The sequence below is a fragment of the Poecilia reticulata genome, chromosome 23 (genome assembly GCF_904066995.2).
Source record: "Poecilia reticulata chromosome 23, P_reticulata-male-v2, whole genome shotgun sequence".
Lineage (NCBI taxonomy): Eukaryota > Metazoa > Chordata > Actinopteri > Cyprinodontiformes > Poeciliidae > Poecilia > Poecilia reticulata.
In genome coordinates, this window is record NC_088852.1 from 15,163,144 (window position 1) to 15,183,695 (window position 20,552).

Below are 20,552 nucleotides of genomic sequence, written 5' to 3' on the forward strand. Positions count from 1 at the left end.
GACCTAGTGCGGCTGCATCGAGGACTGTAACCTCTGTATATGGTCTTAGACTCAGGTCTACCACTGAGTCTAAGGCATTATGCTGTTTTAATATGAATTTCTGACATCTCTGCTCTTCAATGAGAACCAACGGATGGATGGGTGGAAATGTCTTATTACTCCCTCTGGAATGTTCCCTCAGGTAGATTATCAAGATGTGGAAATACTCACTGGTATAAACACACAGTTCTTTAATGTTCCCACAAAACTCCGCAGCACGACGTTTGATCAAATTTCAAACAAAGCTAACAAGCAGCCGAACAAAAAACTTTTTTATTTACAAAACAAAGCCTAGAACGAAACCTTTTAATTATTATTCTTACAGAAAATCACAATTGTTGAAACGGATGGTAACATGATTTGCAAAAATTTGAAATTGGGCACAAATACCTGATTGGTGCATATTTTAATCTATGCTCAGCTGCTGAAAGAAACCGGCATTTTTCATCCTAAATTACCTGTCAAAGTGCTGCTTTCAGCAGAGAATGTCAGCTACTCTTTCAAGTCTATAGGTTTTTCCTGCAGTCCCTCGTTGATGAGCTGTAGAAACATGTACGCCTTCTCTCCTCCACTTTCTCTTCCTCAGACTTGTTACTTTTTATTCCACAGTCACTCCATTCCTGTCATACACTCCCTGTTGATCCATTTCCTTTATTACTCGTACATCAGCTTTCTCCTTCCTCCTCTCTCTCTTTCTCTTGTTGATTCGCTCCCTCCGGCCCGAAATCGTGTAGCATAAAGACAGCAGTCTGTGCTACATCTCCAGCTGTAGCCACGAGACGCCTAGCATCAACAAAGATAATCTCCCTCTTTGCCTGTCCTTGGAGAACAAACGAATAGGTGTTTGTGTTTTGCCAGAGATTTTTCCCCCCTCGTCTCCTAAATAGAGAGTGTTCCAGGGGCCGTCCTTTGGTTATTTGTTGCTTGTGAAAGAAGAAGACTTGAGAGGTCAGCCGTACTCAAGGACAACCCCGCGATGTGAACATAACAGTGTGAAAGGGACGAGTAAAAAGCTTTGATGGGCTTGTATTGAAATGTCCCATTTTTGTGCAGAATTTCAGAAAAAATAAATAGAACTAAAATGTTGTTAATGAACCTTGCTTGTTTATTTTCCAAAGGGCTAGAACACACAGTGCCTTACAAAAATATTCATGTACCTTGATCTCTTTCACCTTTTGTTACTGTTCAGCTGGAAGCTGAAGGATGTTTTATTGGGGGATTTTTATGTAACGGAAAATAAACGGTTTAGTTTATCAACCATGTTTGCTAAAAGATGAGAGTAAATGCGGAAAACAGTTTCTATGATTTGATTTCAGTTATCAAACTGACCCGAACCAATCAAAGTTACATTGGGTGTCATAACCAGCCACAACAACTAAGAGATTACCTCAGGAGAACTTGTCTGACAACAGGAAGTAGACCGAAAGATCTCAATAAAGAACACATCATCTCCTAGCTAAAGAAATAAGAATAGATGAAACATGTCATTGACTTGGAACAGTCTGGAAGTGGTTTGGGAGTCCAGCAAAGCTTTATTCACAAATGCTGAAAACCTAGAACAGTAGTGAATCTTCACAGGAGTGGATGAAGTCCCAAAATTACTCCTGAAGCACTTTTTACGACTCATCCAGGAGCCCACAATAGAACACAAAAAAATACATTTAAAAGTTGACTCAGCAAAAGGGAGTTCTTATGATTCAACAACAAAAGAGAGACCTGGCTACAATGACATTTTTTGGAAATTTCAGAGAAAAATTTGCCAAAAAAGGTCTCGACTTTCAGGAGGTATTCTGTGGACCTGTGGAGTCCCCAATCATTACCAATAGAGACTTTGGTATTGACCATAAATGGGTTGTTTATCCTCAAAACTCTCCACTGTGGCTGAATTAAAACAATTTTGCAAAGAACAGTTTCCTCAACAACAATGTAAAAGTGTCATTGCCTATTATCGCAAAAAAAGTTGCAGTCAGGTGTTGTTCCAATATGACCAGGTATTGGGTTTAAGAGCCAATATGTGCTTACCATTGAAGTTCATAGCAAACAAAGGAAGAGAACATCTTAACTGGCAGAAAATTCAAAATGGTTCACTTGTGAGTGTTGAAGAGCACCAGCAGTACATCACATCCTCACTAAAAGAAAATCACACCCCTGAAGGGTCCTCGATTCTTTCTCATTCATCCCTCTTTATACGTCTACCGAGAAATCCCGGCTGATGGTGGCACCTGAGCACACCCACAGGACTCTCTGGTCTTATTTGTGTGTGAGGGAAAACTCAAGCTCTCACTTTTGGTTTAAATAAGACGGAAATGAAGTTGTGGCAGCTGAGTGAAGAAAAACCAAAGCATTGGGAATTTATACAAACCTTCAGTTTTTTAAATTTTGAAATACTCATCAAAAGAGTAAGATACTTCTATCCTTTTTGTTTCTTAGTGTTAGGCTAACAGAAATATTTTCTCACTAGAAGAGCAGATCACAAGTGAGTTTAAGTTTTCAATAGGATTGAGTTGGGTTGAACTTTACTCTATCAAGGGAAACAACAAATAAAGGATGCAGGACATTTAACCTCAAAGACCCAAATTGTCCACACCTGGACTAGGAACATTTATTTAGTAATCCATATGTTTCTCCAGAGCTTACTGTTCAGAAAATGACTGCGATGGGTTTAAAGTCTCCATAGTAAATTTTAGATGCATACCAACCTATTTGGTTGTGATCCCAAAAAAGGGCCCTCTGTCCTACTGTCACAGATTTAAGCATTCAGAATATTCAGAATTTGATAAATAGGACTAAGCCACTGTCCATCTTGGGAAAGACAAGAAAATATATTGGTTAAGGAAAGTGGATGTGTGCAAGTGACTGCAAGTTAAAAAAAAAAAACAAACAAGGATCCAGATCAAAGGAGAATCTAGAGAGATTTTATAAACTGGATGGCCTGGTGGGCTAACATGCTAGCATTCATCTAATGTTTTGGTCCTCCTGAAGTCTGTAGCAGCGAACCAGAGTGCAGTGGGCCAACACGGGTCTGACAGCCATTGATCAGCCAACTGTTGGCCTTAAATCCCCATCGCCCCTTGATCAAAGGATCTCCACACTGATCAGTAATTGCCTCTAAGCCTACATTGATTACCAATGGAATGTTGCTTTGTGCCACTGCTATCAGATGATGTTAGTTCACGTGGTTGCTATAGCTGCAACTCGTAGGGGAAACATTACACCATAAGGATGGTTACAGATTGTAGCTTAAGGACAACATGTACATCTAGATATTCCATTTGCTCTGTGGTCAAAGGTAATGGTGCACAGCCTTCTTGGAATTGGAATCCATATTTCCATAAAGACAGACATTGCATGAGTTCTCCATGCATGCTTCAGTTTTGTCTCATATTTTGAAATATATGATGACAGATATTTATCATTCTATAATATTAAGTAAGCTATGTTTTTTTTTCTTTAATTCATTCTGTCATAGGTCTTTCGAATTGGTTTATTTCCTTTTAAATTGGGGGTTGGAATCTGAAGCTTGAATAAACTTACAAGGATGGCACTTCAGTGCAGAAGTGTTCATACATCTTGAACTTTATTGCATTTTGTCACAATGCAACCACAAACTATGATGTATTTTATAGGGATTCTATGTGGTAAACCAATTCCAAGCAGTGAAAAGAGTGTCACAAAGACAGCCATTGCATAACGTTTGGGGCAAGTCATGTAGGGGACATCACCATGAGCTAACCATCTACAGAGCTAAACAACCTGCATCGGACGCAGGAAAACGGAAAGTGGTCAGACTTTATGGCTAAAGTTGAATTTGGTTTATTTCTGTATGTAACCACAATTCACAAGACTAAAGACACTGCATGTTGCAGGACCAAACTGTGTTGAGAAGCACACTAGCTGCATCTCCATTAAAATGTGTCCAAAATTTCGTCAATATTTCATCTACTGTCAAAAAAAAAAAAGAAGGCATTTTTCAATAATATAGTCAATGTAAACGCAAGTAGTGTGAACAATGAACTGAACAGCTAATTTAAATGCTTATTTTTATCGACTTACAATGAATTATAACGGTTTAGTCTCACATTACCCTTCAGTAATTGATACATCTTTAGAAACCCGTTTGAATTTTTTTGTCACTTATAATAATTTAGGCATCTTTGATTCAGTTGCTGTTATTCCTGGAAAAATAACACCTTAGGATATATTGTATGAACTATATTTAGATAAATTCAGCATATAGGAACATGAAACAGCTAAAATCAGCAAATATTTTTCTTTCACAACCCACGGCTCACTGCAAACTCAAACCCGAGGTTCAGCTGCTGCAACTGCTACCTGCATCAGTTTGTTTTTCAAAAAAAGTGCAGATTTATTTATTTTTTTAAGCAAACATTTGCCTTTTCAGGTGTGAAGATATTGCTGCATTAAATCACTCTGACAGATAACCATGCAGGTTGCGGAGTGACGAGCAGAGGCAGAGCTAAATCCCAAAATTGATCAGCTGTGTGAGAGCGATGGCTCTCCAAGCTGTCCATAAACACAGGCTGTTTGTGTTATTACACGCAGGGACAGCCAGTCAAGCAGAACAGGTACATTTGCAAAGCGGGCCGCATTCACACCTCTCTCTCTCTCTCTCTCTCTGTCGGTGGCGGCTGACAGGTAAAACATGGCTCTGAGAGTCAACAGATTGCTGCAGGTGTGTTGATGCCAAAGGACGTCTGTTTGGGGACTTTGGAGTTGATTACCCGAAAGAGCAGGTGACAGGAATCAGCAGAGGACTGAACGCTTTCAGGATGCGAGTCGTGCAAAGACCAGAGGTAACAGAGCCATCTCTGTGGGTCATGAAACACTTTAAAGCACTTCAAAAACAGCTTGTGTGAGTGAATGTTTTGAATGTTAAATGATCTTTATTAGCTGATTTCAGTCGCTCAAAATGAATAGGAACTTTTTTGTTCTTTCGACCTACAGTGCCTTAAAAAATACTGTTGTACTGACTACCTTGTTTCACTGCAATAAACTAAAAAAAAAAAATCAGATGTAACAGAAAAGGCAAAATTAAAATCAGAATTGACCAAATTAATAATAATAATAATAATAATAATAATTTTTAAAAAAGCAATGAAGAAAATTCTATGCTATACAAATGGTGTAATATGTAAGATGGTGTATGAAATTTAGAGCTGAGAAAAGATGAGAGACAGACAGAAGCAATGTTAAGACAAAAAATTAATAAAAAAATTGAATTCTATAGCAGGCAAAAAAGAGCATTAAGTACAACACTACATGAAGCATAACTTTACATTCCTTTATGATGAAATCTAAAATAATGCTAAAAGTAATTAAAAAATAGAACAAAACAAAGTAAATGTAAAGATCAGGCTAAAACAAAGTCTGTCGACCTGTATTTTTTTCTTCTTCATTTACCTCCACAAATATTTATGAAATTGAAATGAATGTTTTTGCAAATAAAAATCCATCCACCCAGCTTTCATACCCCTTTCCTAAAACGCAGTGCAACCAAAGTCCAACTTTATCAAACAGTCAATCAGTGTGTAGCTTATCTGAGGGTAAACCCAACTGTTCAACAGCGTCGTGAAGACTGAGGGGCACAGCAGACAAGTCAGACAGGAAGTTGTGGAGAAGTTTAAAGCTGAGTCAGATTAGAAGGAGAACATCTCGCAGGTAATGTGTTGCAGGTGTTGTGAAGATGGATGGAGCAAGGAAACCTGTTAGATGCTGCCAAAGATTTGTGCGGCTTGTGCGGAGGTTCACTTTCTAGCAAGACCCAAAATATAAACTTGGAATGTTTTAGGTGAAAGAATAATCTTCTTTTGGAGTGACCTAGTCAAAGTTGAGACTTAATTTCAATTAAGAATCAATTGAAAAGTGATGATCAAATATTCTTCAGCCAGTCTAACTGATTTTAAGCTATTGTGCAATTAACAAATAAATGTACAAAACCCTAATATCTTCCAGGTTTTCCCAGAGTTTTTTTTTTTTTTTATTTGATTCTTGATTTATTTTGGCAATTTTGATAGGGTTTTGTGACAACATGGTCAGGTTAAAATAAGAAAAAGATGAAAATAAAGCTGTGTTAAAAGTTAAAACTTCAGTCAGAGCGTGACCACTGCTTATTGACAAGCTGCTGTTTATTTTGTATCCAAACTGAAGAAGTTCTGATATTTCTGTGCTCTCCATCGTATCGCCACAGGTACATCCGACTATTTAGAAATGTTCTCATTCACATCACAGTTCAAGCAACCTTGTTTACATGCTATTAATTAGCTGCCTAGTAACAGGGGAAGAAGGGTAAACGGTACATTATTACGCTTTTTATCCACAACCTTGCCTTGCCACGGTTTCTAATTCTACAACGTTAGAACATTTCTGACATCAACCTGCACATTTTTTTTTTCTTTTTTACATTTATGCCAATTAAAGACTATCTGAAGCGGTGCAAATGAAACACCAAGAGCATCCCTTTGGTGTCTCTAGGCAACAGTAAAGTCAGCAGCTGTCAATCATTATTCTTGCCTCAGTAATGCTTTGAGCCAGGCTGTTGCTAAATAATGAATGGAACAGAAGTGCAACACAGGAAAACAGATCTGTGGAGAAACATCTTGACTGATTCCTTGCTTGTATTATTATTTTCTTTTCTTTTTTTTTTTACCAGAACATATAAACTTAGTAGAACCAATTGGTTTACAGTTGTTTTGTTTTATATTTATTTATTATTTTCTTTAGAGACTGACACGTGGCTATGTTGCCGCGGCAACATTTTATGCTTTTCAGATAGCGAAACAAAGCTATGAGAAGAACATCTAACCGGTGCTCAGAAAGGGCCCAGCTGGAAGTAAAGTGAAGTTACTAAGTGTGCAACAGACAATATTTTGGACTTCCCATTTTTAAGGAAGTGGACAAACCTTAACTTAAAGTTCAATAGGGATGAATATTGAGACGGAGAGGCTGGTAAAATCTCCTTTGAGTCGATTATTCTGCAAATCTGAACCATTTAGTGACGTATTTTATGGCTTAGTAACTTCAAAACGGAGAAGTAAGGCTGTGTTATGTCAGAGTTTACGTTAAATCAGAGTTACAAACACTGGAAGCAGTCCATCCAGTCTGGCGAAGGCATATATTTAAACCTTATCAGATAACAGCCTTTAATCTGAATGTTTCTGGAAGTCTTCCCAGAATATGGAACCCCTTACATCTAGTGCATAAACATTAGCAGCATGCAGCTTTTAATCAGAATCCCTACATGGATTGGTTTGTGTGTGTGCAGCACCAACAAGGACATGTTTGACTTTTATTTGAACGATAAATAAAACTAAAGATGGAAATGACTTCTGAAAGTTTGCAACTAACATGAGCACAGTTGCTACCTCCTGTTGCTTTCCCCCTTTTTGTCAAATTCTCTATTTAAATTGTTAAAAATAAATATATCTTTTTAGGATTTAAAATTCTAATTCTTATCTCTGTGCTCTGCATCATGCTCTGATAGCTTATAAATTAGATTATGCTTTTTTTTCACAAAAGTCTAGCTTTTAACTGTTTGCTCTGGTGTGGAAAAGAAGTGTCTTTATGGCAGCAGACTGGGATTTACTGGCAATGGAATTTTCCTTTGTTATCCTTCGGGGGGTGAAATGCTGTAATTTCTTTTGTTCTGTGATTCCGAAAATTGGTTTCTATTGAAGATTAACCTTTTTTTTTTGGTAGTGCCACAGGTTTGTTTTTACTCAAAGATCCCTAAATAAATTCCAGTGCTTGAGTTATTTTGAATATAATGCGCAAAGCCGGTAGAAAGAATATCTTCGCAATAGAGTTAGAAAATACTTTAACTTGCAAACATCATTCCAGTATAAGCGTGTCGTGTCACGGTGACAAAGAACTGCATGGACACAACACTTCCTGTCTAACTAACCTTTTAAAAACAGATCCTATATTGGTTTACGTCTTTATTTTAAGTAAACTAAATGATTTGAGTAAGACTGACTGAAATTTGTCAAGTTTAACCAACTTAACACATGAAGTTGGAAAAACTTAATTGAACTACTTGTTACCAACTGAAGCAGTTCAGTCAAGTTGGTTCGTTATTTTCCTTTTTCAGTTTCTGTGTCCCTACAATCCCCCCAAACAGGTCTAATGTTTTTGGGGATGTTATTTTTCCAATCATCTTCATGTCAAGAAAATATGTTTGCCAGTTTGATGAACTTTCACTCCCATCTTTATTCATAGTTTTAGTGATCAAAGCTCAAAGTGAAAGATGTGGATATTCAGTAACGGCCAAATAAAATAAAACGAGTCAAGAAAATGTTGGGCTGTCATAATGAACACCATGATTTCTGTTTTCCTGCCCTTTATTCTGGCACAGTGCATCCCTCTGCTTATCTCAAAACATCCCAATAAAATATATTAAAGTTTGTAAGTTATTTTCTCATTGGCTCTCATGCATATCTTAGATGGCTTGGTATGATAATTCTGGTTGTTTAATTTTAAGCTAAACCAATTTTCCTGTAACAATTGTGAATTAATCTTTATTAGTTCAACTGCGTCAGAGTGGCCTCTTAAAACTGTGTTGTAAAAAAGAAGGGTGCCTCACTGGAGAATACTGTTTTTTTTGTTGGGTTTTTTTGCAGAAGATCCATTAGTAGTGTTGGAAATCTGGCACATTTCCCTGATTAAGCACTGTCCGCTGCAGCCAGGGTCCCCACGCTTCTGCTTACTCTGCAAACCTCTGTCCTGAACAGGGATTGCTGTCTCTGACCTTCCGGAAAATAAGCTGGAGGCCAAGTTGCTTATGTTTGGGGGAAAACAGAAAAATGTTCCTTGACGACTCTGACAGACTCAGACCTGTCTCTACATTGACTTGTCCGTGCCTCACCGGGATGTTGGGTGCCTACTCTGGCTGGATGGAAATGGAGGAGGACAGAATCATTACACACGGCTCACACGTTTTCAGCTCTGCTTTATTTCAAGTCTTTTCAAGGATAAAATGAAGCAAGACCCTCTTCCACACCTGGTTTCTGTTCCCCTACTACCCCCTAATGGAGCTGGGATCAGTCCGGCTGTTGCTCACCACTTCAGCAGCAATACTCAGGTGTACATTTTCTTATTGAAGGCACTTTCTGATTGAAACAAGTCTTGCTACGGGCTCAGGGGGAAAATTTGTTTTTGTAGCAATGTCTGTCATTGGTGTGGGAATTAGGATTGCTGCAAATCAAGCAGGAAAATAAGGAATACAAGCTAGGACTGGATTGCACCGTTGGTGGTTTGAGGCAGCGCGGTATCAATGTTTACAGGTGTACAATTGTAAGCTAATGTATAGTTTATGAAAAAGGGATGCAACCTCTCTGCAGCCTGTAGTTTCCGACATTTTTGTGGAATGAAATTTCAACAACGTGCACACAAGCAACTGGTTATTTGAACAATTTCTCCTATGACGTGTTGCGATTCTACAATTTTTCCCACAATTATCCAAAATGTGAGACAATAAAAAAGTGATTCTTTTAAACAATGTTGTAGTATTCTATACTAATGCAAAATCAATAAAACACAACAGGGAACCTTGTTGATGGCAATATTACATAGAATGTTGAAACGAACCATGTTCAGCTGGGTGTAATTACAAATGCTGGAGAGGAAAATAAGATTATCATTGAAGATTGATTGATTTAAACATGACACAGCGGTGTGTTTTGGGCTTTACACAAAGCAGCTATTGCTGCTTATCAAGGCTGGATGATATGGCTGAAAAATGTATCATGATATGTGTTTCATATGAATCGATATCAATAACTATTGATTAGTTGTTTTTTTTTATATTTGAAAAACGGCCAAACTTGGTGTGTGACATTCCCTGTTTTATCCAGTTTTCACGATTTAACTTTTTTAAAATTTATTTCTAAACACTTTTGAGGCACAGTGGCAAAACTCAAAACTGCTCCTGCGCAAGTTACATGTTGTTGCTAGGCAACCAAAGACTGAGTTAGTTGAAGATGTCCATCTTGCTTAGCTGAGTGCGAGAGTTTGAGCAGCTAAAGTCTTTCCTCAGAATGCTGTACAATTCTGGACCAGAGTTCAGTGCAATTATTGAATATTGTATCAGACGTATTATCTATTGATATTGATCATGAGTCTTTCCCAGTATATAATATTGATTTATTGCCCAACTCTACAGCCAACATTGTCTTTCTTGAATAGTTGTAAACTCTTCTGTACTTAGCTTGACATTTCTCGTTCCTGCGCTAAGGGTTTTTGTGTTTATGGATTTGTCTGATCAAACAGCCGGAGGGTAAGGTCCATCAGGAGAAACGGCCCTGGAGCTAATGATCTGCGGCCTCGTAGCAGACCTGTTGGTTTAAATGTGTTTATGAAGGAATTACGAGCATCAAACGGGAGCTGAACTTGTTTTCTGTCAAGAAGTCGAACGACAAACCTATTCCACCTCTGTAACACTTAGCAGCTCTGTTAATTACCCATCAGTGAAAGATTGGATTATTAAGAACCATTGTTCCGAAACAAGATAAATGAATATACAGTTTGTTTCCCTCTTACCATCACCCCACAGACGCCACTTTCTATTGAAGAGTCCCAACAAACAAAATGCATTCATATTTAGCCCGTGAACTATGGCGTTTTCTCAGCACCGCCCATTGAAGCTCAAAGTCTATTAACTCGCTCATTTGCAGGCAATTACGTTGGTTGCCATTCGCCTGAACGCAGCCTCGCGCATTTTAATGAGGGCGCCGCCGATTTGCTCCGCCGTCTGACGGACTAATTAAATCACAAGAAGAGCCCGGGCACATGATTGATTTCTTTAACCTCCGACATTCACGAAAGTTGAGCAACTGGAATTGGCCGTGACATCAGTAATGCTTACCCGGAGACGGTCAACACACAAACACGAGGGAGCTGCTCCCTGACCTGTGAAGCGGGAAGGGGGAGGGCGACGCATTGCTATCTGCCGAGCTGATCAGTAATTGTGGAAATTTTATAGGAAGACAAGAGGAGCTGTAAGAAAGTATGGGGAAAAAAAAGAGTTTAAAGCTCAATCATCAACTACCTAAAGAAGAGTGTTTCATCTCTGCCGTCTCTCATTTTGAGAGCAGTAAGCATCCTCATGTCCAGCACCCTCTCTGCTGCCTGTTAGTCTTTCTCGGTGGCTGTCTGGTTTCTTTTCAGAGGAAACTTTTTTTTTTTTTTCTGTGAGAGACAGCCACCAGGGAACCAATTACTTTTCAAAGATTGACTGATTTCATCTATTTTTTATGGGAGAAATGGGACGGAGGGCTTGCCTCAGACTGACGACGACTTCGCCTCGTTCTTACTGAGATCATCCTAGTCTGAGCCTCTCTATAAAGAGCGACTCGTTTTATGGAGCTTGTAATAATAAAGAGTATTGTGGCCTTGCAAAGCACAGTACTGACAACATTTAACAAGGTAGCCTGTCTAGACAGTCTTCACTTTTAAACCAAATACCGGTAACCCACATAATATGAAGTGCAATTGCATAACATTTAAATATCGACATTACTCTCAAATGAAGACTCCCAAACTCAAAATTCCAAAGTGGCATTTTGGTTTAATGTATAGCTACCAAAGCAAGATGTTAACTTTTCTTTTTCTTTACTGTAAATACTTAAAAGAATTGTTTTCATGTTAGGTTCTCTTGTGAGGTCATGACCTCTTCTTCTTTTGTCGATACAGTCTCTCCCCTAGCATCCTCTGTGTAATGAAAGCCATTATTCTGATACACCAGCTACTCAGGACGGAGCCTAGAGCAAAATGTATTTCTATCATTAGAAAACATCTAGAAACTCAAATCCACATGAAGGACGATCAGATATAAATAACCGTTGCATGGGGATGTTCCCTTTAAGAAGTTGATGCACACTTTGCAAAGCTTGCAAGCATGAATGAAATACAGCGGACAGCTCTGAGTCACACGCTGGAGTCTAATGCCCTGCAAGAGGCAGGAGGGGGGTGGGGTAGGGGGGAGAAACACTTGTCAGCAAAATGTTAATGTTGTTTCTCATTACTGCTGTGTAGCTTGAAATGGCACATGAAATAAACCATCTTGTATTGCCCATGCATCACAGCTAACGCGCCACGTTGGAAGGCCGGAGGGGCGACAAAGTGCGAACTGGGTGTGGCGTTGAATTATGGGTAGGATCCCAGCGGGTGTCATAGGTGTGCGCTTGAGGGCCGTGTCCCTCTGCCGTATATTTCTGCATCTTTCATCAGAGCTCCGCTGCCTGCACCTCATACATGTAAAGCAGCTTTTTGATGGAGAGGAGGAGGCAAAGAAGAAAAGGGGAGTCGCATGGGAAGATGAGCGGAGGATGCCGGGGACACGGAGCGACGGCTTTCATCCGTCTACTGTACTTTGCTGGCAGATGTGATGTGTACGCTTCCCATATCCTGCTTAAGTGACATCTCTGTCCATTTGCAGGTGACAGCTGTTATTATTATTATTTATTTATTTATTTTTTACCTTTTTGTTGCCACTTCCTGCAAACAACAGAGGTTGAACGCTTTGCACAGGGGACGCCTTGGCTACAGAGTGTAAGACAGAATGTGCACTCAGTGGAAAACCACTATAAGTTTGGACTTTACAACCACAAAGTGGAAGTAAAATGTTAGAAATTGAAAAATGTTTTTAAAATAAAAATATGAAAAGTGCAGAACCTGATCTATCCTAGCATATCGGGCGATGACCATGAGTTCAGTTAGGTTTATTTATGTTGAACATTTCAGCAACAAGGGCAATTCAAAGTGCTTTAGATGCTGAAAAACAACATCATAACACTCAGGAATTAAAGTTTCAGCAGTTTTGCAGTTTTTGGGAAGTTTGCTCCAGCTTAGTGGAGCATTAAGACTGAATGCTGCTTCTCCATGTTTGGTTCTGGTTCTGGGGATGCAGAGCAGAACCAGAACCAGAAGACCTGAGGGGTCTGGAAAGTTGATACAGCAACAGCAGATCTTTAACATATTTTAGTGCTCAGTCATTCAGTGATTTATAAACTAGCAACAGTATTTTAAAGTCTATTCTCTGAAGGTGAAAATGTTTTGCTAGATGATTATGTTTTTTGAGAGTTTTCTGCTACACACGGTCAGATTATTAAAATTCCTGGCTACTGCATTTTATTTTATGTAAAATCACCTGAAGCAACTCGTTTCGTCGTTTTTATAATTTGAGCTCCCGTATTTCAAATGTGAGTATGAAATTTAGTGATTACTCTTGATAGCTCTTTTGAGCTGAATCAGATGAGCAGCAGCCTCAGACTGCATATTTGAGCCTTGCGTGGTCGTCCAACGGTTGCTCCTCTGCCAGAATGATTGGTTTTATTCCCATAAACACACTCCTAAATCTTCCCTATTCCTGTTTTGTTCCCGAGTCACATACTATTACCACGACTTCTGTTCTTTTTAACAGAAGTGCGAAGCTTTAAGGCTTTATTATCAGATCTGTAGGCATGAAGCCTTTCGTGCCTCGTCTCTATGGCTTCACATGATGCGAAGCGTGTCGTACCTGCAGCCCACAAATTGAACTATCACTCTGCTTATGACGCTCGGCCCAGTTGCAGACATCAAGCAGGGATTTAACGTGACCCTTACAAAGCGACAGTGTGAGTAAGAGCAGCAGGGTTCAAGGTTGCGGTAGTGACTTACAGATCTCGGAGTAATGTCTTCTACAAAGGTCACCTCACCTCTCTGCCTGCCTCTAATGTGAGCCAAGGTGTGTAATTGAGATGTTAATGGTGAGGATAACGATCTCCAGCAACTCCTCCCCCCACCTCCCCCGTTACCACGGTGAAGCCCTGCCGCACATCAGCGCCGCTACCGTCTTCACCATTAGCAGACGGAGAAGTGAATCCAATATTCCATACAGTGTTAAAAGAACTCCATCCGTATCATTATGGGATGAGCTGCAGTGGGTTATTAATGTTTGCAGAGATGCAGCAGATAAGGTTTCTGGGTCAAGTTTTCAGAACGCCCACTTTGTAAGCATTCCAATTTACTCTGGAATGGATCTCCACAGATGGACTTTAGTGTTTTTGTATGTTTTTTTTGTATGTTTTTTTTAAAAACATTAATACAAAAAAAACATATCCTCACAAAAAAAACATATCCTCCTCAAAATTTGTTTTATAAAAAAAAAAGTAGTCTTCTGATCTTTGGATTATGCTAGTGTGAGTGATATTATTATTTAATATTAGAAGTTTTTTTTGTTGACCATTAAAAATCACACACTGCCTTCGGTTTGTGAAAAAGATTTTCTCTCCTTTAGTGGTCGTAAGTGGACAATTGTCAGACAGGAAAACGGGTTGTGAGAGGTGGGAGGACATGCAGCTAAAGCCTTCATATATGGGACACGTGCTCTATTTCTGTGCCGCCACCACGGCCGTGTTTTCAGATGTTTAATGGCTAAAAACATGGACATTAAACTGACCGAGAGGTGTAAATATGCAGCTAACAGTTAAAATCACACACAGCTAATGGGAAAAAGGAACTGCCAACAGATGATCAATGCAAACTTCAGAATGTAAATACTACTGGAAAAGCAAACGAAAAAAAAATGCTGCAATCACAAAAAAATCAAAGCCAAAGTTTGCAATGAACAAACTGAATCCAAGCAAAAATTGCTGCAATCTGAAACAAAATGCAACCACAGGAAATTCACGCAAAAACCAACTGCAAAAATAGGCTACACAAAACAAAATGGAACTCTTCCAGACCACTAGAGGGAGTCTGGAGTTGGTAACTTTACGCACATAAATATTCTGTTCTATAGTGTAAAAGACAATGTGTTTGAGAAAAATAAAGCATGAAGCGACTTGTATGTTAACTGGAAATCTAGTCTTATATGATTTGATTGACTCCCCCTTGTAGTGTGGAGAACTTCTGTTTTGTGGACCAAGTTTGCACCATTTCATACTTCATACTGTTTTTACTATAATTACCCTTTGCTCCAATTTCCTGCGGTTGCAGGATTTTGTCTGCTGTTGCAGCAGTTCCTGTTTGCAGTTGTTGATTGTAGGACTTTGCTTCTATTTGTACCTCTCGGCCACCGTAGTTTGATCTATAGATTGAGCAGCTCTGAAGGTCCATAATTCAACAAAAGCATGGCCGATTGACTCATCTCCATTTTTAAGTTGTGATTCATTGGTAACTTGTGGTTGTAGACATAGTCAGGCCTCCACATTACACCAACAAACCTGAACACATTTTATTAGGACAGCACTGCTTACCTCCATTAACACAAACCACTAAAACACGGTCGTACCTGTTCAGCGACGCCACACCCAGACATGCAGAAGGCTTCGGGTCGTAACCTCTCACAGACCACCGAAGAAGTAGCGACATGCTATACAGTGAGAAGTTTTGACAGCCCCCCACCAGTTAGTGATCTTACTCTTTAGTGGGAGCACTGGTGCCTTGATCTGCAACATGAGCAAGGGAGACAGGGAAGAGCGTGCCACGCGCCGCTCCGCTCACCTCCTCGGATCCTCCAGAGACACAGCTCCACATGACGGCATGCAACTATTTTTAAACATGCCGTCATTTGAGTCAGTCAAGTGCACGCAACCCCCCCTCACTCACCCCCCACCACCCTCTTTGCCCCCCCCTACTCTTCCAGTGTCACAGATGCTGTGAACCTCAGCCCCACCCTGCTGTATACAGCAGGGAGTCTTACTACGCTCACTCTGGAAAACCAACTCTCCATGAATATTGAAAAGGGTTTTTAGCATGCAGCACGCATGTTGTCTGTCGGGTGTTTTGAGACTGAGAGCGTTGTAAGAGAAAAAATAACTGGCTTTCATTGTGCTGGTGGAACAGTTAACATAACATGAGACTTTCTGGCAAAACTGTAAAATCTTTATGAGGCTCCAAACATTGCACAGCGATGGAGAGGAAGTGATTGGAATTAAAGTAATCTTACTCATTTAAGGTTTTGCAAGGTAGATTCCAGTCTTCGACTTCCATCTTGAAGTGTAACCTTCCTAAAGATCCAGACGTTAGCGGTTACAGATACAGACTTTTTCTGCCATGTCTTTTTCTTTGCACTGCAGCTAAAACAAACATGACTGCTGAGAATTATGTTGGCAGCCATGTTTTAGTGGCTTCTCTGTTTTTGTTTCTTTTTGCCAATGCCAGTGAACAGCCTGCTGGCTTTAGCGCTGTCTTAAGCCTACGGAACGATAATACCGCACTAATACTTTTCGTTCTGAATGCTTGTTGCCGCCTGCTTTTTGGCAGAAACCTGAACTGTCGAGTCTGTTGCTTTGTGCAGGAGAGTTTGGCTCCTAGAAACCAAACCAGTCGAGTTCTGCGTTGCGACAGAGCGCGTCCAATAAAGTTCCTGCCTCAGCAAAGATTTGGGATGATTGTGAAGTAATAGAAGTGGGATGAGGAGAAAAGCTGTAACAACACAGAGGCAATCTTCCTCCTGGTGTTGCAAAAGCTTCGTTTTATTGCAGAGTGGACTGGTTGGAGGTTCGGTATTGTCACACAGCTTCTTGTTAGTCCTACAGTGGTTGGAGAGGTCTTGCTTATAAGTTTATTCCGGTAACCTGATTTTGCTTCAGGGTTTGTCCAAGAAAGAAGTCGTTCCTCTTTACATTCCCTGGAAAGTTGTGAGGTGTTGAAAGTAGCAAATGCCCTGAAAGTCTAGCTAGTTTTCCAAGTGAACTTTGGCACTGAGCACACACTTTGCCAAACTCCAATCACAGATCTAAGTTTCACAAGTTGCACCGTGGGAGTCATTTCCATCCATCTGTCCCAGCTGCACCAGACCTAGCCGGTTTACAGCTGACGTCATGAATGACACAAATAAAGGCCTAGATGTTGAAGTTTCAAATTGGAAGGAAGAAAAGTTTGAACAAACTGGTTTTATTCATGGTCTTTGTGCCCCAACTGTCTGATTGAAGTCAAATGTAGTGAATTCATCATTCTGTCAAAGAGGGTCGAAGGATTGAGGAAGTTCAGTAGACGAGATGATACCCGACGTTGGGTTCAGAAGAACAGAACAAGATGTGGACGATATTTTGGGGAAAACTGTAGAAACGTAATTTTTGTTACAAAATCTGTTGTTACTAAATTTCTTAATAAGTATAATATTTTTGGAGTATCACCTCTGCCTTTTTTAATTTTATTTTTGCCCTATTCCATTTCCCGAGTGTGATTTAAATGCTTCTATCTGCAGAGAACATTCCCAGCTGCTTCAGACTGGACCGTAATAGCTTCTCTCCCCCTCTTCTTTGTCACCTTCACCTCTCTGCTGACCTCCTCACGCCGGTATCAAGGCTGTGTCCACAGAGTCGCCTCTTGTAATTCAATTCAGCGTCGACTCTAAGCCTCCACATCAACAAGTTCGCCCCGTCTGGAGGACGGCTGTGCAGCTGTGGAAACGTTTTTCTCTGATATTTTTCAACTTCCCGGGGTCGAAGAAAGTTGATGTGCTGATTTATGTTGAACGCTGAAATGATCTTTATATCAGGTAGGGCTGTCACTATGTTTTTAAGGACAAGGTTGCTTAGCACCCAGGAGGTTAACAGCAACAAAAACAGAGAAGTTGTTTTTCCACTTTTGAAATGGTGTTCTGCCAAAATATGACTGCAATCAGTAAATTATAATGTTATAATAAAACGACTTCCTAGTAAATGTTAAAATTATTAGGTGCCCTTTGACAAATATTCGTGTAAACTTTCATGCTTGCATCACCTTCTGAGCAATTCTAGTCAGATTTCACACCAATCCTCATATTATTATATTATAAAGTAAAGGGAAATTGACACATTTATGATCTCATTTGAACTAAAAATTTTACTTTTTAGTTCAAATTTATTAAAAAAATCATATCCTGGCAACATTATGTCATTATATTGAATTTGTTTTCAGTTTTTTGTAAAACAAAAAAATAATAAAATAAATTACATAGTAACAAGAAAATATTACAAAATTATTTAGGGAGGCTTTATGCTTCTAAAAATAAATCTTTTTGCAATAACAGAAAAGTAACCATAGCTCTATTTTTTATTGATTTTTTTTTTTGCTTTAATATTGCTCTACATCAAGTTGTTTTATGAGATTCCCCCCCAAAACCTAACTCTCCCCATGAGACCCGCCATTCATGTGGTGTTAGTTTTTCCGCATTTGTATGGTGCCGCCATGTAATTTAAGCTACATGACCGTGCATAGCAATTTAATTAGATTGCATTTAAGAAGAAAAAAAAAAAAAAGAAAGTGAATTCACCTCTCATTGGAATTTAATTTGCACCAAACATCCCTTGGGCTGTTCATTTTGCATGACAGGCAGCTGACACACACTGCTTGGTGTAATAGAGAAAGGCATGTCTGACAATATGCATTTTTTCCCCCTGTTTTTTTCCCCACCGTGTTCCTATTATTCACTGTCACCATGTCCTGCCTTTTCATGCCGACCCAGCACAAGCCGCCGTTGGTTCTTGTTTTGACGATACCAACCGAGGCTAAATGAGCTTCAATGCGACACAGAATAAGTGCGTATTTCGTTTCATCTGCAGATATTGGCGGCTCATTGATCAAGTCCCCACGGAAGCCAGAGATGTTGTTCTTTGCGAAATTGATTTCTCTCTGGTAGACCTGGCCCCAGCTTCCACTGTTTGATTTGCAGACTTTATAGAACATGGAAAACATCCGAATCTTGTTTTCCCCTCACATCACCTGGTTTGGACGTTGTGAATTAAAGTGTCGTAGTTTAACGAGTTCAAACGGTGTAAGTAGTTAGAACAAGTGATTACTTTAGATTCCCCCGAAAACTACTTATATTTGGTGCTTGAACTTTTAGTAGTTCAAGCACCAAATATACTGGTGGAAATCGTCTTAGCGCTACCGCAGAAGCTAACATCTACACTTTACCTTTTCTGTACTCTTAGGAGTACATCCACTCAGCATTAAGGAAACCGAATGGCTCTCCTGGATTGGCTGCAGCTAAAAGTGGGACAAGTAGCATCGTACTAATTATTTAGTAATCATCAACAACTGAACAGCAAAGTTGAAGATTTATTCACCCAGTTGTTATTGTATAACTCAACTCTAAATCTCAATTACCAGCTGGATAGGATTACTCTGAGATTTATATTTCATACTTTTATTGCTTCAACCAAGCTCATTTGATAATCATTAAATATTGCAGTTTTGTCAAATCTACAATTCTACAATCTACAAATGTCACCTACTTCTTTTTTTTTTCTTTTTTTTAAGCTCTTATCAATCCCCACATAATCATAACAATCTCAGTAGTTATGATTATTGGTATCTATTTAGAGAATTTACAAAAGAAAATTTTTCCTTTTACATTTTTTCTTTGTTATTTAAATGTTTATTGGACTTTTAAAGGGCATTAAAACACCCAGAACAATCAACATAAAATACAAATAGGAGCAGATGCACATCATACATTTCATAACAGAGGATAAATAATTGTAAATGCCACAAAAAACTACAACTTTATGAAAAAAAAAACTTAATCACTACTCTTCAGACATGCAATTTGACTATCAATAATTCAAAAGATGTAATCTCAGTCATAGTTCTCATCCATTCCCTATACTCAGGTCTAACTTGACTTTTGCACTTTCAAGGATCATTTTGTTTTGTTTTTGTAAATTTACCCTATGTGACTCAGTAAAACCTAATTACTGACAATAACTGTTATGACTGTGTTACAGTCATCACTCATGAAACTGACACCTGGTGGCTGAAAACCAGCCAGCTTCAAACTTAGCTGGTCATGAGTTGAATCGAAACAGGTAAGTGTTATATGTAATAAATGAAAACTTTATTTTTCTTTTGTGCTGCCTTGTTGCCCCAGGATCACAGAGAACACAGCCGCCCTGCTCCCTTCCATTGATTAGATGTTGCATCTTGACAACAAACGCGATAACGCCTCATAATCAATCAGTAACGACAAGTGCTTCTCTGTGATGATGACTAACAGTGTTGAAAGACCTTGGGGGTCCAAATTGAAATGGATCTGTGTCTATGCTGTACTTTGACAGTAATGCAATTGATACGACTTCACAGTTAATGCGCTAGCTGCTTGCGGGACCGCTGCTGCACACACACACACACCCCTACACACACACACACACACACACACTGATAATACTGGTGAGCAGCATGGTCAACAGTCTTACTGAGGGAGCTTTTATGTTTGCAGACAAATACTCTCCAGGATGATTTTGACAGTTCACACTTTTCTTAGGCTCCCACCAATAAGATTCTGGTCATTTTTGATAATCCCACTTGGGCGGTTGCCCAGAGTGGCAATAAAAGGGGGGCACATTAGCACCAATTCTTTTTAAATTTGCAAAAAGTTTGTTCAGTTTGAGTCTGCATGACCAGTTGCTTGCAGTCATAAGAGAAAGTTTATCGGAATGGGATGCACAGTGATTCCTCCCACATCTCAGAGGATTTTTGATCAGTTGCTGTCAATCCAACTGGGCTGTTAAATCCTCTGTGTCTGCACC

General features: G+C 39.4%; 1 protein-coding gene across 2 annotated transcripts in view; it reads left to right on the top strand.

The window, feature by feature from the left end:
- nav3 (neuron navigator 3) overlaps positions 1-20,552 on the top strand; it is a 381,588-nt gene that overhangs the window by 41,395 nt on the left and 319,641 nt on the right. The window contains exon 1 of one of the 2 annotated variants that reach the window (XM_081603798.1): positions 4,701-4,853. The exons of the other annotated variant lie outside the window; for it this stretch is intronic. The gene's annotated coding sequence lies outside the window, so the exon portion shown is untranslated. Of the gene's footprint in view, positions 1-4,700; positions 4,854-20,552 lie in introns of those variants that run through there. 2 annotated transcript variants of the gene reach the window in all.